Source organism: Carcharhinus amblyrhynchos, chromosome 2, assembly GCF_965287045.1.
Source record: "Carcharhinus amblyrhynchos chromosome 2, sCarAmb.v2.hapA, whole genome shotgun sequence".
NCBI lineage: Eukaryota > Metazoa > Chordata > Chondrichthyes > Carcharhiniformes > Carcharhinidae > Carcharhinus > Carcharhinus amblyrhynchos.
The window spans coordinates 18,192,363-18,208,889 of NC_137325.1; the positions used below are offsets into that span (position 1 = coordinate 18,192,363).

Genomic DNA, 16,527 nt, shown 5'->3' on the forward strand with positions numbered 1-16,527 from the left:
AATTCGCTCAAGGAGCAAGGCAATAAAATGGAATTCACAGCCATATCCATAACTGTTTCGGATCAAAACTCTGGAGTTCCTTCCCAGAACTTTATCTCCTACTTTATAACTCTTAAATCCTGCACTGAATCTTCCAACGAGCATCTTACCCAGGCCCCCTCCCCTGCCCTAGCTATGTAACCTCACACATTTACCATGGCTAATCCACCTAACCTACACATCTTTGGACAGTAAGGAGCAACTAACATGACCAATCCGCCTAACCGGTAAATCTCCGGATTGTGGGAGGAAGCTGGAGCATCCAGTGGAAACCCATACAAACACGGGGAGGAGGTGCAAATTCCACACAGACGATTACCCAAGGCAGGAATTGAACCCAAGTTCCCAGCATTGGCAGGCAGCAGCTGCTGACCTTTGTGCCACCGCGCTGCGTAGGCTGGTTACAACTGGAAAATCCTTCACCAAGTCTTCAATTCCTACTCCTAGAGACATAATCATGTAATTCAGGCTGACATTTCTTGGTTTGATTTGATTTATTTTCACTATGTTAATACATGTGACAAGTATTGTTTTTTGTGCACTATACAGACAAAAACATACCATTCATAGAGAAGGAAACGAGAGAGTGCAGAATGTAATGTTACAGTCATGGCTAGGGTGTACAGAAAGATCAACTTAATGCAATGTAAGTGCATTCAAAAGTCTGACAGCAGCAGGGAAGAAGCTGTTCTTGAGTCAGTTGGTACATGACCTCAGACTTTCGTATCTTTTTCCTGAAGGAAGAAGGTGGAAGACAGAATGTCCGGAATGCGTGGGGTCCTTAATTATGCTGGCAGAGTTAATAGATGGGAGGCTGGTTTGGTGCGGTACTGGGAAGCACTAAATAGTGAGAGAATACAGTGCTCTGAAGTGCAGAAGAATCTGGGTGTCCAAGTGCATGAATCACAAAAGGCCAGAATGCAGGTTTAGTAAGTAATTGGGAAAGCTAATAGAAGATTATCATTTATTGTGAGGGGAATTGAATATAAAAGTGGGGAGGTTGTGCTTCAATTTGCAGAACATCAGTGAGACTACATATGAAGAACTGGGTAGCATTGATCCCAAAGGCGTTTACAGCTATTCACGTACTTATTGTCGTAAGTAGGATAGTCAATTTGTACAGAGCAGGAATCCACAAACAGCTGTCTGATAAGATCTGTCCTTTTATAGGTAATGTTGGTTGAGGGAGAACTCTGTTCCTTGAATAGAACAATGGGGCAATTTACCTACACCTGAAAGGGCCTCTCTTTAATTTCTTATCCAAAAGATGGAGAAAAAAAAACCATGTACAAACTCTCTGTTATTCTCCAGGTTTCAGTGGGGTCACTGGAGCAACCAGAGGAGGTTTGCTCACATCCTTGGGAAAAGAGAGAAATCTAAGTCACCCCATGTGCCTCCTACTGGCCATCTCCAGAGCAAGACGTCTCACAACACCTGTTAAAATCCAACAGGTTTATTTGGGAGCAAACACCACCTCTAGCTGCCAAATAAACTTGTTGGACTTTAACCCGGTGTTGTGAGACTTCCTACTGTGTTTACGCCAGCATCTGCACATCATCTCCAGAACAGCAGCGGAAATTTCTGGAAAGGAAAACAGCTGCTTGCTTGACTAATTGTGCGTGATCAGGTGACCATTAAAGAGGGAGCTTAAAATGAGGAACTGCTCACTTTAAAAATAGAGAAAAGGCAGGATTCTCAAGGAGAAAGTGTCCATGAGGCACCCGCATAAAGAGCACAAATATTTTCCAGAAATGACGCAGTGCCATAAATTTTGTCAAACAGATCATTCTATCAAACAAACACTGCTTCTCAAGAGAAGATGATGTGGAACAAAACACCTTCTCTGCCTTTTATTTATTGCACATTTGTTAGAAAAACCTCACAGGCCTGGCTGTGAAGACTACACTGAGACCAGGATTCTTTGGTTGAGTTTGTTTTATTAGACAGTTCACTTCTCCACTCTAACACAATCTCTCTCAGTATTGACTGACTCTTCTTTATATACACATCTGAGTATAATTAACCAATCAATATCCAACACCTATTAACCTCAGTACCTTAAACGACTAGGTGCTTAACATCTATCAACAGGAACTGACACAATTTTCTCCCTTCCCCAGCTCAGAAGTAGATGTTGGATTTTTGCTTTCTCACAAATCACAGAAGTCTATCTTCCCTGCGCTCCAGAACCACTTCCTACGTTGCACATGCTTCACCTTGTTGTTCATGTGTGAGCTCCGAGTCACTGTTTAAAAAGATCACATTCAATCCAAATTCATCCCATGCCAATGAAAGGGAAGGTACAAAGAGTACAAGCTGCAGTAGGGTGATGAGGAGCAGGAACCAGGATCTCCCCTCGTCCCGCAATCTCTGCAATTGTGTTGTGGTCAATTCCAGAACACCCTCTCATCATTTCAGCTAGCTCAGCACGCCTCAATCTGTTACCTTCTAATTTTATATGATTCAGATGGATAAGACTTGCTAAGTCATGAGGGCAAGTGCCAAAACATTTACTCACAAGATGGCCTCCAGGTAAAGATACTATTCATACAAACTAACTCTATTAAAGCTACTTCCATGTTGTCCTGGGACTACTGTCTTCCACTATTATCATATCATGCAGCTCACAACAAGACCAAGGCCAAATTTTTGGAATTGGTTAGGCCAGAGGCTGGGAAAACTCGTGGAGAAAATTTGGCCCATTGGCAGCAACGGAGCAATACAGAGCGGAGGCTAAACTCCATAGTTCCCAAGGAACATGATGCACCCTCAAACATTTAGCACTGTTACGGATGGTACGGTGGCACAGTGGTTAACACTGCTGCCTCGTAGCACCATGGACCCAGGTTCGATTCCCGTCTTGGGTCACTGTCTATGCAGACTCTGCACGTTCTCCCCGTTTCTGCGTGAGTTTCCTCCGGATGCTCCACAGTCCGAGAGACATGCTGGTTAGGTTCGTTGGCCATACCAAATTCTCCCTCAGTGTACTAGAACAGGTGCCAGAGTGTGATGTCTAGGGGATTTTCACAATAACTCCATTGCAGTGTTAATCTAAGCCTACTTGTCACACTAATAAATATATCTTAAACTTAAAAACTTTCATACATCTCACCGCTTACACAAACTGCCAGGAAGACCCAAACCACTTTACAGCCAGACGAAGAACTTTTGAAATACTTTTGCACGTGGCTAAGTTCCACAAACAGTGAAGTGTGACAACCAGATTACTGGTTTTACTGATAATGAGCGATGGATAAATATCAGCCAGTTGAATTCTTGACACCATCTACACTTCCCACTGCCTTGGAAAAGCAGCCAGCATAATTAAGGACCCCATGCACACCAAACATTCTCTCTCCCACCTTTTTCTGTAGGGGAAAAGATACAGACGTCTGAGATCATGTACCACCCGACTCAAGAACAGCTTCTTCACTGCTGCCATCAGACTTTTGAATGGGCCTCCATTGCATTAAGTTGATCTTTAGCCACACCCTAGCTATGACTGTAACACTACATTCTGCACTCTCTTGTTTCCTTCTCTATAAACGGTATGCTTTGTCTGTATAGCGTGCAAGAAACAATACTTTTCACTGTATACTAATATATGTGACGATAATAAATCAAATAAAATCAAAATTCCAGTATTGGCAGGCAGTTTTTTTTATATACTCACCCAAGAAAGCAGACGGGACCACAGTTTAACCAAAGAGGACATCTCTGAGCATACAGCATTTCCTCAGCGCTCAGTCCCATTGTGTACTTAAAGCTTCTGGAGCCAGACTTGACCTCACAGCCTCCTGCCTCAGAGGCATAAGTGAGCCTAGCACTGAGCTTAAAATGATTTCACTGAAGCAGGTTTGCGAATGCGCTGGTCTTGGGAAGTCCTGTCAACAATTCTTCAGAATTTATTGGCTACTTGTGTTTTTTTTGAACTGAGACAACACAGGATTTGACTCCACTTAGAGTATTTGCTGTCGCCAAGGTATTGAGGAGGATGTGGGATAGTCGGAAGCACGTTTGAGAAGTTATGGCATTTGCAAGCATCTACATTTCACCCAAACAAGTTGCAGCCTTGGCAAGAGCCCTCCTTCCCTTTGATCAGTTGTTTTCTGAAATAATAAACTAACAAAAAGGGAGATGTGTGATCCTGATTATTTTTGTTTTAAAACCGGCAACCTCTGATCTCTAGCCGTGGGAACAGAAGGCCCCAAGTGGCCCTTTGCCCAGCTGCAGGCCCAGCGCTGGGAAACACTGGACAAGCTCCTTGGAGACTTACCTGAGGTGAGTAAGGGTTCACGTGAAGCTAAGCCAACCACAACTGGGTTAAAACAACTTGTCAAACTCTTAAGAGTTTCGAGCTCACACAAGCCTAGCGTGGGACAATGAAGTGTTCCAGTCCAGTGATTATGGCACTAAAAAATGAAGGAATGAGAAAAGCAGGAGCCGGAGTGCTGAAACACACGCTGACAGCTTGCATTATGAGCTTGGTGAAGTTATTCTGCCTTGCGAAGCAAATAGAAATGGACTTTTTCGGTGCCAAACATAAGCTTCAGGTTCACTCAGACATGAAACATCACTTTGTTTACAACCTTTATCAATGTGGAGGTGCTGGTTGCGCTCCACCTTGTTTTGTGCCTGCCTAACATACTTTACACATTGGGTTGCTGCCAAGGTTGGGACTAATGTATGGAGGCCATGAGGTGGAATGTAACCATTGTTCGCCTGTCTTGACTGCTTTCACGTATTAGTCCATACTTATCCCTGAAAGGATGCTGATTATCAGACATGTGCCTTAGATTTTATTACAGTGGTACTTGCACGCTAGGATATTTGAGCTGAAGGCTAATCAAGTGTAATAATAAAACCCCCCCAAACTCGCTGGCATCATTCAGAGGAAAGTTGTTCCGATTGGGCGCATCTGACATCAGACAATTAACAACATGCATTTATATCTCACCTTTACCTTAGTAAAATGCCCAAAGCACTTCACATTATCAGACTCAAATCAGTATTGAATTACTTCAAGAGATGTTCAAACAGATAGCCAAAAGCTTGGTGAAGTGGTTGTTAGAAGAACTGTGTTAAAGGAGAGGTTCAGGGAGGGCATGCCAGAGTTTCAGACCTTGACAGCAATACTCCCAACAGTGGAACAAAAGGATTGGAGCAATACCGAGATCTTGGAGTGTTGAAATACTGAAAGTAATTCCAAAAATCAGAAGGGGCAAAAAGGAAGCTTGAATGCAACCTTTAAAGTCCGCACTTTGTGAGCTGATTAAATTTGATTTGATTTAGTACTATCACATGTATTAGTACAGAGTGAAAAGTATTGTTTCTTGCGCATTATACAGACAAAGCAAACAGTTCGTAGGGAAGGAAAGGAAGGAGTGCAAAATATAGTGTTACAGACATAGCTAAAAAATGTAGCGAAAGATCAACTTAATGCGAGGTCCATTCAAAAGTCTATTGGCAGCAGAAAAGAAGCTGTTCTTGAGTCGATTGGTACATGACCTCAGACTTTTGTATCTTTTTCTTGATGGAAGAAGGTGGAAGAGAGCAAGTCTGGGGTGTGTGGGGTCCTTGATTATGCTGGCTGCTTTTCCAAGGCAGCAGTAAATGTAGACGGAGTCAATGGATGGGAGGCTGGTTAGCGTGATGGACTGGCTTCACTCGCGACCCTTTGTAGTTTTTTGCCATCTTGGGCACAGCAGGAGCCACACCAAGCTGTGATACAACTAGGGTGCATCTGTAAAAGTTGTTGAAGTCTTGGCTGACAGGCCAAATCTCCTTAGTCTTCCGGGAAAGTAGTGGCGTTGATGGGCTTTCTTAACTATAGTGTCAGCATAGGTTGTTGGTGATCTGCACACCTAAACACTTAAAGATCTCAACCATTTCTACTTTGTCTCCAGCTGGGAGCGAAGATAGGTCAGCGTGTACAGGGAGTGATGCTGAACAGGATTTGGTACATGGGGAATGTTCGTGGACAGTCCATTGCTTATATACGCAAGTTTGCATGTGTGCAGTCATTTTAAAAGGTGTGGGGTCAGTGCTGCTGTGCCTTCTCCAGTGGCTGTGATGCAATTTAAAAGGATGACCCCAGGCCTTTGTGGGCGATCGACCTTCCAGCAACCACTGACTCTGACAGCAGCGATTTTATTTGACACTGGAGCGGGGTGAGGGGAGGTAGAATAGCATTCTCATGACAAATTCACAACCTACTTTACAATTCCACCAGAGTCAAGGCTCTCTGCTGTGTTCTGTTTGCTCAGGGACTCTCAGGATTACTGCAGTATCAGTGCTATAAAATAAGCAAACCTTTTCACTCCAGTCTTTCTTTCCCGGTGTGTCAAAGTTTGCAGATGACACGAAGATGAGTGGTAGAGCAAAGTGTGCAGAGGACACTGAAAGTCTGCAAAGGGATATAGATAGTCTAAGTGAGTGGGCGAGGATCTGGCAGATGGAGTACAATGTTGATAAACGTGAGGTTATCCATTTTGGTCAGAATAACAGCAAAATGGACTATTATATGAACGGTAAAAATTTGCAGTATTATGCTGTGCAGAGGGATCTGGGTGTTCTTGTGCATGAATCACAAAAAGTTGATTTGCAGGTGCAGCAGGTGATTCAGAAGGCAAATGGAATTTTGTCCTTCATTGCTAGAGGGATGGGTTTTAAAAACAGCGAGGTTATGTTGCAGCTGTATAAGGTGCTGGTGAGGCCACATCTGGATTACTCTGTACAGTTTTGGTCTCCTTATTTGAGGAAGGATATACTGGCACTGGAGAAGCTACAGAGGAGATTCACTAGGTTGACTCTGGAGTTGAGAGGGTTGGCTTATGAGGAGAGATTGAATAGACTGGGAATATACTCATTGGAATTTAGAAGAACGAGGGGGGGCAATCTTATAAAAACATATAAAATTATGAAGGGATGTTATATCCAGCGGCAGGTAAAACCAGAACTAAGGGGCATAGCCTCAAAGGGGGAGCAGATCTAGGGCTGAGTTGAGGAAGAACTTCTTCACCGAAAGGGTTGTGAATCTGTGGAATTCCCTGCCCAGTGAAGCAGTTGAGGCTACCTCATTGAACACTTTTAAGGCAAAGATAGATAGATTTTTGAACAGTAAAGAGATTAAGGGTTATGGTGAGTGGATTGGGTAAGTGGAGCTGAGTCCATGAAAAGATCAGCCACGACCTTAGGCCAACTGGCCTACTCCTGCTCCTAGTTCTTATGACACCCGGCTGTACCTCACCACCATCACTCTCGACCTTTTCAATGCTTCAAAGTTGTCAAACAGCTTGCCCGACGTCCAAAATCAGGCGAGTAGAAATTTCCTCCACCTAGTACCTAGACAATCTGCTACCTCGGTCCTGAGCTCTGGAATTCCTTCCCATTATCTCTCTACTGCCAACCTTACCTTCCCCCTTTTAGACACTCCTTAAAACCCACCTCTCCGATCAAATCTATAATCATCCGCTGAGCTGGATTTTCCAGCTGCGCTGGCTCCAAAACTGGAGAATCCCACCTGAGATTTATGGATTTTTGCATGGTTCCCCTCCCCCCCCCACCCCCCAGCCCCACCCCCTACCTCCGCCATTATGTTTCCTGCAGCGGGCGGGATGGGAAAATCCCCCCCTTTATCCCCTTATGTACTCTTGATGTTTTATAAGAATCCTGTGGAGATCTTAGGTCAATTTATTGCATTAAAGGCGATTTTTAAAAATTCTTCCATGGGATGTGGGCACCACCAGCAAGACCAGTATTTGTTGCCCATCTCTAACCGCCCATGAACTGAGTAGTTTGCGAGGGCATTTCAGAAGGCCAGTTCAGAACCAACCACATTGCTTTTGGAATGGAGTCAAATGGAGACCAGACAAAGTGAAGATTTCGTTCCCGAAAGGACATTTGTGAACCAGATGGATTTTTGCAACAATTGCTGATCATTTGCATGCTCACCATTACTGGCTAGCTTTCAATTCCAGATTTATTAACTGAGTTTAAATTCCACCGGCTGCCGTGGTGGGATTTGAACCCATCTCCCACAGTGGGTAAGCCAGGGCCTGTAGATTATTAGCCTTGGATTACTATTCCTGAGACAGTGCAGGTTATGTGGCACGGTTGCAGAGTCGTTAACACTGTTGCCTCACAGCACAAGGGACCCGGGTTCAATTCCCAACTTGAATCACTGTCTGTGCCGAGTCTGTACATATTCCCCGTGTCTGCGTGGGTTTCCTCCGGATGCTCCGGCTTCCCCCCACAGTCTCAAAAGACGTGCTGGTTAGGTGCATCGGCCATGCTAACTCCTCCCTCAGTGTACCCAAACAGGAGCCAGAGTATGGTGACTAGGGAAGTTTCACAGTAACTTCATTGCGGTGTTCATGTAAGCCTATTTGTGAGACTAACAAACTTTAAACTTCCCCCTAAAATATAAAATAAATATAAATATAACATTTTTCCATTTGTTGGTGGATGTATAAGAATCTGTAGCGTCACTTGAAAAAGGCCCAAGTCCTGACTGGCACCTATCCTCATCCAAGACCTCATTTTACAGTCTGTGGGATCTTGATGTGCACCAATCTGCCTGTCTTTTTTCTCCCCTGCAGAAAATCAATGCCTACATTCCAATAAGGATTTGTCAGATTTTACGGTTCTTATTACACGCCAATTGCCGATCAGCTCCTTCAATTATGAGGAGCTCAGTTTTTCACTATAAACCTTCACAGTCACAATCAGAAGACAGCCCTGGGGAAGCTGTTCCGTGTTTATCACCTCAGATCAGTCCATTTTCAGTCAACTGAATGCAAGACCTGCCGCCGTGTACATCCCAGTGACAAGCTTTTAATGAAAGCTGACATCCCAGCAGCACGAGGTTGGATTTAAGGGGAGATTTCTGTAGTTGAAAGACAGTGCAACTTTGACAATTCGGCCATCGATCCCCAGCACACACTCTGACTCGAAAGGCTGCGTCCTTTCACAAAGTGCACATTCCCAAACACTGATAATGTCAGTCACGGCAACTAAAGCGATCTTGGAATTTGGCAGTCTAAAATTAAAGTTTATTTATTAGTCACAAGTAAGGCTTTTATAGTAGGTAAGGTTTTTATAGTAGGTAAGGTTTATAGTAGGTAAGGTTTATAGTAGGTAATGTTTGGGGAATTTCACAGAAACTTCGTTGCAGTGTTAATACAATTTATTTATTATTTATTCGTCACAAGTAAGGTTTACATTAAAGTGACTGTGAAATTCCCCTAGCTGCCACATTCCAGCACCTGTTCAGGTCAACGCACCTAACCAGCACGTCTTTCAGACTGTGGGAGGAAACCGGAGCACCTGGGGAAAACCCACGCAGACACGGAGAGAACATGCAAACTCCACAAGCCGGGAATCGAACCCAGCTCCCTGGCACGTGAGGCAGCATTGCTAACCCCGGGCCGCCCTGTCTGTATGGAGTCTGCAAGTTCTCCCTGAGTTTGGGTGAGTTTCCTGAGTGGTCTTAGTTCAGTACAGGGCATGTATCCAATGCAGAAAAAAAGGTTAATTATGCTCTTTTGGGTATCCGGGACTTTTCTCTGCGTTGAGGACATGGCTTTTCCTGATCCATTTGAAGTTTTTAAAAATGGCCATTCCTCAGACTCTAAAAGATCTGAAATTCAGAGCTCCGAATCCATGCAGTAGGGTATTTAATTTGGGGAGACTCAGAATGGTGATTAAGAATATTAATGTGGCCGCAGAAGGACTTTTCTCAGAGTTGAGTAACCTAGATAGAAAAGAATGGGGGGAGGGAATTCCATATGATAGGGGCTAGAATTTTCTGCCTGTTCATGTCAATGGGATCTTCTGGTCCTACTGACTTTAAAACCCCCACTGCCCCCACAACCCCTCCCTCCACCCTCTGCCCACCCTATCTGCCCCACCACTCCCAAGGATTTCCAGGTGATGTGAGATGCAGTAAATGGGAAATCTTGTTACAAGAGACATGCCACAGGAAGGCCAGAAAATTTGCCCTCTCCCCGCACTGTGTGACATGTACGTCCATTATTTAAGTTACGTTTTAAGTTTTAAGCTTAAATTTACTTATTAGTGTCACAATTAGGCTTACATTAACACCGCAATGAAGTTACTTTGAAAATCCTCCAGTCGCCACACTCCGACACCTGTTCGGATACACTGAGGGAGGATTTAGCATGGCCAATGCACTTAGCCAGCACACTTTCGGGAGGAAATCCACACAGACATGGGAAAATATGCAAACCCTGCACTGACATTGATCCAAGCCAGGAATCGAACACGGGTCCTTGGCATTGCGCCACTGTGCCGCCACCTTTAAGTGTACCTTTGTTTGGCTCTGTGCTTTCTCTTGTGTGTATATTTTCATTTTAAATTAATAAACATTCTTTTATTTAACAGCAAGACTGTGCCTTTCCACATTGGTTTGCCTATCTTTATCACATTCTGCCAAATTGCAAAATACACCTTGAAGAACCGCTGTTCCGCGTTACCTTTCTGTGTTTTGTGACACCCTCGCACCTAACCTTAGTGGGGTTCTCAACACAATTCTATTCTACACAATATTTATTCTACACGAGAACAGCACTTTTTTTTTCAGCAGATGTTTGAAAGCCAGGGAGTTAATGAGGATCCTTGCTGAGTGAAAGAACCTGCCCTTCAGCAGGGATACCACCTCCAGGCTCACGATCTGCCTCATTACACTATAACCTGCTAACACCATCGACCAACCATAAAGAGGCAAGGGTTATCACGCCTTCTAAAACCGGGAGTACTGGAGAAGGAAAAGCTGATTTTGTCCCTCAGTATCTCGGGCCTGCAGATGCCTGGTGGTGGTATGAGGAATGCGCAGCGTGGGGAATTACCATGGGAAAACCTGCAACTCAACCTGCGATCTTACCATGTTTAACATCTGCGATTATTCAGCCATATCAGTGCTTGATCAGCAGGAGCAGCAAGTCAGACTGAGGCTGCGCTGTCCCTTCAGATGGAGTCAGACAGACTTCTGAGGCCTTTGCAAAGTGCATGCAAATGAAACACTGCTTAATTTCTGGCCCATGATTTACGAGCACATGACCCTCCAGCTCCTCCCTCAGAGATCAAAGCTCTGATCTTTTGAGCGTCAACAAGTCATTTAAAGAACGCTTTAGATTGTCATCAGTTGATCACTGTCAGTGGCCACTTTTACAACATCAAGCTTTAATTATCTCAAACACTCATGGAGATGCTCCCCCCACAGAGTCAGTGGGTGCTTTTACACTCCAGTGAGCTTTCTACATGAGTCTTGGGACAATGGCCTAGATGTGTCGCTCACATTCACGTGCTCCATCAAGGCCAGCAGTGGCTTTGGCCTGTGAATGGCCTGGTGTCACTTTGAAACTGCGACCACAGTCGCTGCTAAAGCTTTGCCCCGCTGCCTGGGGGAAATTACCGTGGATTGAGATGTGACAAGGGCTGCGATCATTGATTAAATGGTGGTAATATTCTCACACAGTTACAAATGGTTATGTTTCTCCAACACAGTGGCACCCTTGTTCCTGCCCATCTGCCTAACATAGAAACAGGAGTAGGTCAAATAATCCCATTACTGTCTTCCAGGCCCCACAACAGCAGAATGATCTCTCCTCTATCAGTTAGCAGCTTACACTCTGACCATTTCCAGCCAAGTGGGTGTCCTTGGATTCTGATTTCTGTGGGGGAATCTCGAACAATGATGTGACAGAGTACAGGAAAGAGATAGAAAATCTGGTGAACTGGTGCAACAATAATAATCTCTCCCTCAATATCAACACAATGAAGGAGATTGTCATCGACTTCAGGAAGTGTAGCGGAAAACATGCCTCTGTCAACGGGGGCAAAGTGGGAGTGGTCGAAAACTTCACGTTTTTAGGTGTCTAGATCACCAATAACCTGTCCTGGCTCCCCTCATGCTGACTCTAAGAAAGCCCACCAACACCTCCACATTCTCAGAAGACTAAGGAAATCTAGCATGTCAACTATGACTCTCACTGACTTTTACAGATGCACTATAGAAAGCAACATTTCTGGTTGTATCACAGCTTGGCATGGCTCCTGCTCTGCCCAAGACCGCAAGAAACTACAAAAGGTTGTGAATGTAGCCCAATCCATCACACAAACCAAAATCCCATTCACTGACTCTGTCTACACTTCCCGCTGCCTTGGCAAGGCAGCCAGCATAATCAAGGACCCCATGCAGCCCGGACATTCTCTCTTCTACCTTCTTCTGTCGGGAAAAGATACAAAAGTCTGAGTTCATGCACCAACTGACTTGAGGACAGCTTCTTCTCTGCTGCCATCTGACTTTTGAATGTTGGTCATTAAGTTGGTCTTTCTCTACACCCTAGCTTTGGTTGTAACACTACATTCTGCACTCTCTCATTTCCTTCTCTATGTATGGTATGCTTTGTCTGTATAACGCACAAGAAACAATACTTTTCACTGTCTGTTAGTACATGTGACAATAATAAATCAAAGAAAGTGTAAAAAGATTACAAGTATGAAGACAGAATTGAGAAGTTAGAGGAAAGATTGAACATGATGATGCTCTCTTCCCTTGAAAAGTGATTTTTAAAATTCTGAAGAGTTTCAATCGAGTCAATGTGGAGAAGATGTTACCCCTTGCAGGGGGACCAGAGCAAGGGGCATAATATAAGGTAGTCATTAATAAATCCAGTAAGGAATTCAAGAGAAATTTCATTACTCACTGAATGATAAAAATGTGAAAGTGAATTTACCACATGGATAGCTTGAGGCCAATAGCACAGCTGTTATGAGGGAAAACTGGATAAATGAGGGAAAAAGGAAGGGGAGAATATGTTGAAATGTTTGGATGAAGTAGAATGGGAAAAAGCCCATGTGGAGCATAAATACTGATGTAGAATAGCTGGGCAGTGCGGCAACTCTGTGCCAGAAATGCTATGTCAAATCTTTGTGAAATGGTGCTGGCCACAGTGTCGGAGACAAGGCTTCCAACTCCATTTTTCGATCCCAACCACCCTGCCAATTCCAGACAATTCAAGTGCGCTGGAAACACAAAATTCAAAGACACCAGGCTCAAATTATTGGAACACACAATCCTTACAGCGCAGAAAGAGGCCACTTGGCCCTTTGAGCCTGTACCGGCTCTCTGACAGAGCATTATACAAGGTTCTTACAGGCACAGGGTGAGGCCATTCAGCCCCATGAACACCTCAAGCTCCTGGGTAATCTGAAAAAAGTGCAAGGCTTGAACACATTCCTTTTGTTTGTGGTGAATAGGTCTCTGCAAACCAAAGGAATGTGTCCAAGCCCTGTGTCTTTTTCTCTTTTTAACAATATTCAAGTTCTGCAATACCAAGCAAACAAGTTCACATCCATAATCCTACTGTCTGCTTCCTGCATCCGAACCTATTCCCTATCTTGTCAATCAGATGACCCCAATCCATACGCTCCCAGTTTTGTAATGAATCACTCACATGGAAGCTTACCAAAATACGTTCTGCAAATTCACGTTACGAAATATCCACTGACACTTTCTTATCTATTGTATTCGTTACCTCAGTAAAAGGTTCAGCCAACTGAATAAGCTAGACAGGACTTAACAAATCCTTTACAAGTCATGTTAAGGACACCGTGGAAAGCTCTCAATCTCCACAGGATAAAGCTTTCAAAGGTTTGGCAAGCCATTCTGAACTCGTGGGCATGAATGATTGAATTGGACCAGGATTTCCAATCACTGATGTCCCAGTTCTACCGTACCAACTGGTTCCGTTTGTTTGTCTTTTCAGAACATTTGTGTATGCATATTTCTACCTATGTTTATCTATACCTGTTATTATATTTTTATAAACCAGAAGTCATGGGTTCAAATGTCAATCCAGAGACCTAATCTAGTCAGATTCTGAGACAGTTTTAACAGATGCTGTGTTTTGGATGAGATGTTAGTCTCAAGATCCTATCTGCCCTCTTGGGGTGGGTGTAAAAGATCTCATGGCCCCAGTTCAAAAAAGAGCAGGGGAGGTGTCCTACCCGTCTTGATCAATATATTTACCTCCCAACTGAAATCAGTAGAAAAAAAATCTGTTCCTTATCACACAGCTGCTTGTGTGAGCTTGCTATGCACAGATTAGCATTGCAACAGTGATGATACTGCAAGGGTACTCCATAAAGCTGACTGGAAATTCTGAGGTCCTAAAAGACTTCTACCACCCCACAAGGCAGCGCACTGTAAATCTTCCTTTGCTCCTTTTTATATGTGCAATTTCAGAGAAATGGGCTGTATTTTCCAGTCAACACACCCTCAAGGTTGTAAAATCCTGCCCAAAGCCAACTGAGCTTTGCATGGTCCATGTCCTGCCCACTCCGATTCCCATGGTGGGCGGGACAGTAATATTCCGGTCCATGAATGTTCCTTCAAGATAAGAACCGGTATGGGAGCCGGGGATGGTGGAAGGTTCCAAACCTGATCCCCAAATGCACCAACGTCATGTGCACTGGTTGAGGGAGCAATTGGAGTTTGATGTAATGCCCCTCATGGTCAGATAAGCTTCTACCTATTCAAGAATCACATGTGAATAGTGACACTTTTAAGTCGAAGCATCAGACTGCTGGTAGAAACATTGTCCCTTGTGAGATGTCAAAGACTTTGGATGGGGGAGGGAGCAAACTGGGGAAATCAAAGAACAAAAAGACTACACGGCCTTTTGGTAATAATACACTATTCATTTAGCAAACAACTTAGATAATTGTCTTCAACTATTAACTCCTGAGAAGAAAGGCTGCAGTCTACATTTCAAAGGTTTGGCCAATCTTAGTGATCAGGATTACATAATTAGCCCATTCTATTAACTTACTCCATTTATCAAGTAAAATCCTTCAGCTAAATCTTAAGTTTATTTATTAGTCACAAGTAGGCTTATATTAACACTGCAATGAAATTGTTGTGAAAACCTCCTATTCGCCACACTCTGGCGCCTGTTTGGGTAGGCTGAGGGAGAATTTAGCATGGCCAAAGCACATCTTTCAGACTGTGGGAGGAAACCTGAGCACCCGAAGGAAACCCACACAGACATGGGGAGAACATGCAGAATCTTTATGTCATTTGTTCAATTTTGAAATCAACTCGCAGAAGCCCCCTTCAAAAAAATAAAATTTCCCGCTCACATTTTCTTAGTGAAAACTCAGTTGGAAGTTTGTTTTCATTGGAGCAGAGGAGACTGGGGGGGCGATCTGATCGAGATTATGAGGGGCATGACAGATTGGATAAGGAGCGACTGTTCCCCTTTAGTTAAAGGGTCAGTCGCAAGGGGACTTAAGTTCAAGGTGAGGGACAAGAGGTTTTGAGGGGGGGATGTGAGAAAAAACTTTTTTTTACCCAGACGGTACTGACGGTCTGAAATGCGCTGTCTCGGAGGGTGGTGGAGGTGGGTTGCCTCACATCCTTTAAAAAGTACCCGGATGAGCACTTGGCACGTCATAAGATTCAGGGCTGTGGGCCAAGTGCTGGTACATGTGATTAGGTGGGAGGTCAGGTGTTTCCCGCATGCATAAACTCGATGCACCGTATGATTCTACGAAGTGTTAGCAGAGGGTATGCTGATCTTCTCTCCTGTGTTACAGGAGGAAGCCCATGAAATACTCCTGGAATCTCAGCCCTAACTGAAACGTTGCAAAAAATACTGTTTATTTGATAGTAAACGCCACAAGCTTTCGCAACACGCTGTTCCTTTGTCAGGTGAGTGGAGAGTTCTGTTCTGTCAACTATCAAATAAACCTGTTGGACTTTAACCTGGTGTTGAGAGACTTCTTACTGTGTTTACCCCAGTCCAACGCCGGCATCTCCACATCATGAATTTGTGTTTCCCGGGGCAGTGCAGAAGCGAACCAACTGAGGGCAGCCGGAACACACAGTTCACCAGGTGGGAATTCAGTTTTAACCAGACAATTGTCACCCGCTACGCTGGAAAATGTTACTTTTGCTACGCTTTGCTTGGTCTCTCTCAAATACGTGGCTGGAATACAGCTCGCGTTAATTGAGACGCCTCTCACTACCTCATCTGTGTAGCCATTATCCGTCAGCAAGTCCGCACAGCAAGTGTTAAATTATTCAACTCTCGGCGCATCACAATTAGAGGCTAACACACACACTCTCTAACAGGGGAGTAATTCATAATGGTCAGTGACAGGTCTGTTCTCCTCCCCGCCTCCCACATCCCGAGGGATTAGGACCAATTTCGCACTGATTTTCCCAGTCAGCTGAAATCAGCTAATTCAGAGTGGATTGGCCCTCCATCCATCCAGGGCTGTAAAGTAAGGATACACACCGCCTTCGCTAACTGAACCACCGTGAGATTTAACAATGAGACTTAATAGAACGCTGACCAGCTTTCATTCCTAGCACTGAACCTCACCTAATGGGAGCATGGGTTGGAGAAGGTGTGGAGATGGGTGGTCCTAATTTCCCGGGCATCTAATTTCCCGGTTATT

The 16,527-nt window shown here is 44.2% G+C and overlaps 1 protein-coding gene across 2 annotated transcripts in view; it reads right to left on the bottom strand.

Annotated features, from left to right (window-relative positions):
* The window catches only part of plekhg4b (pleckstrin homology domain containing, family G (with RhoGef domain) member 4B), a 179,468-nt gene that overhangs the window by 87,621 nt on the left and 75,320 nt on the right, over nucleotides 1-16,527 (bottom strand). The gene's annotated exons all lie outside the window — the stretch shown is intronic.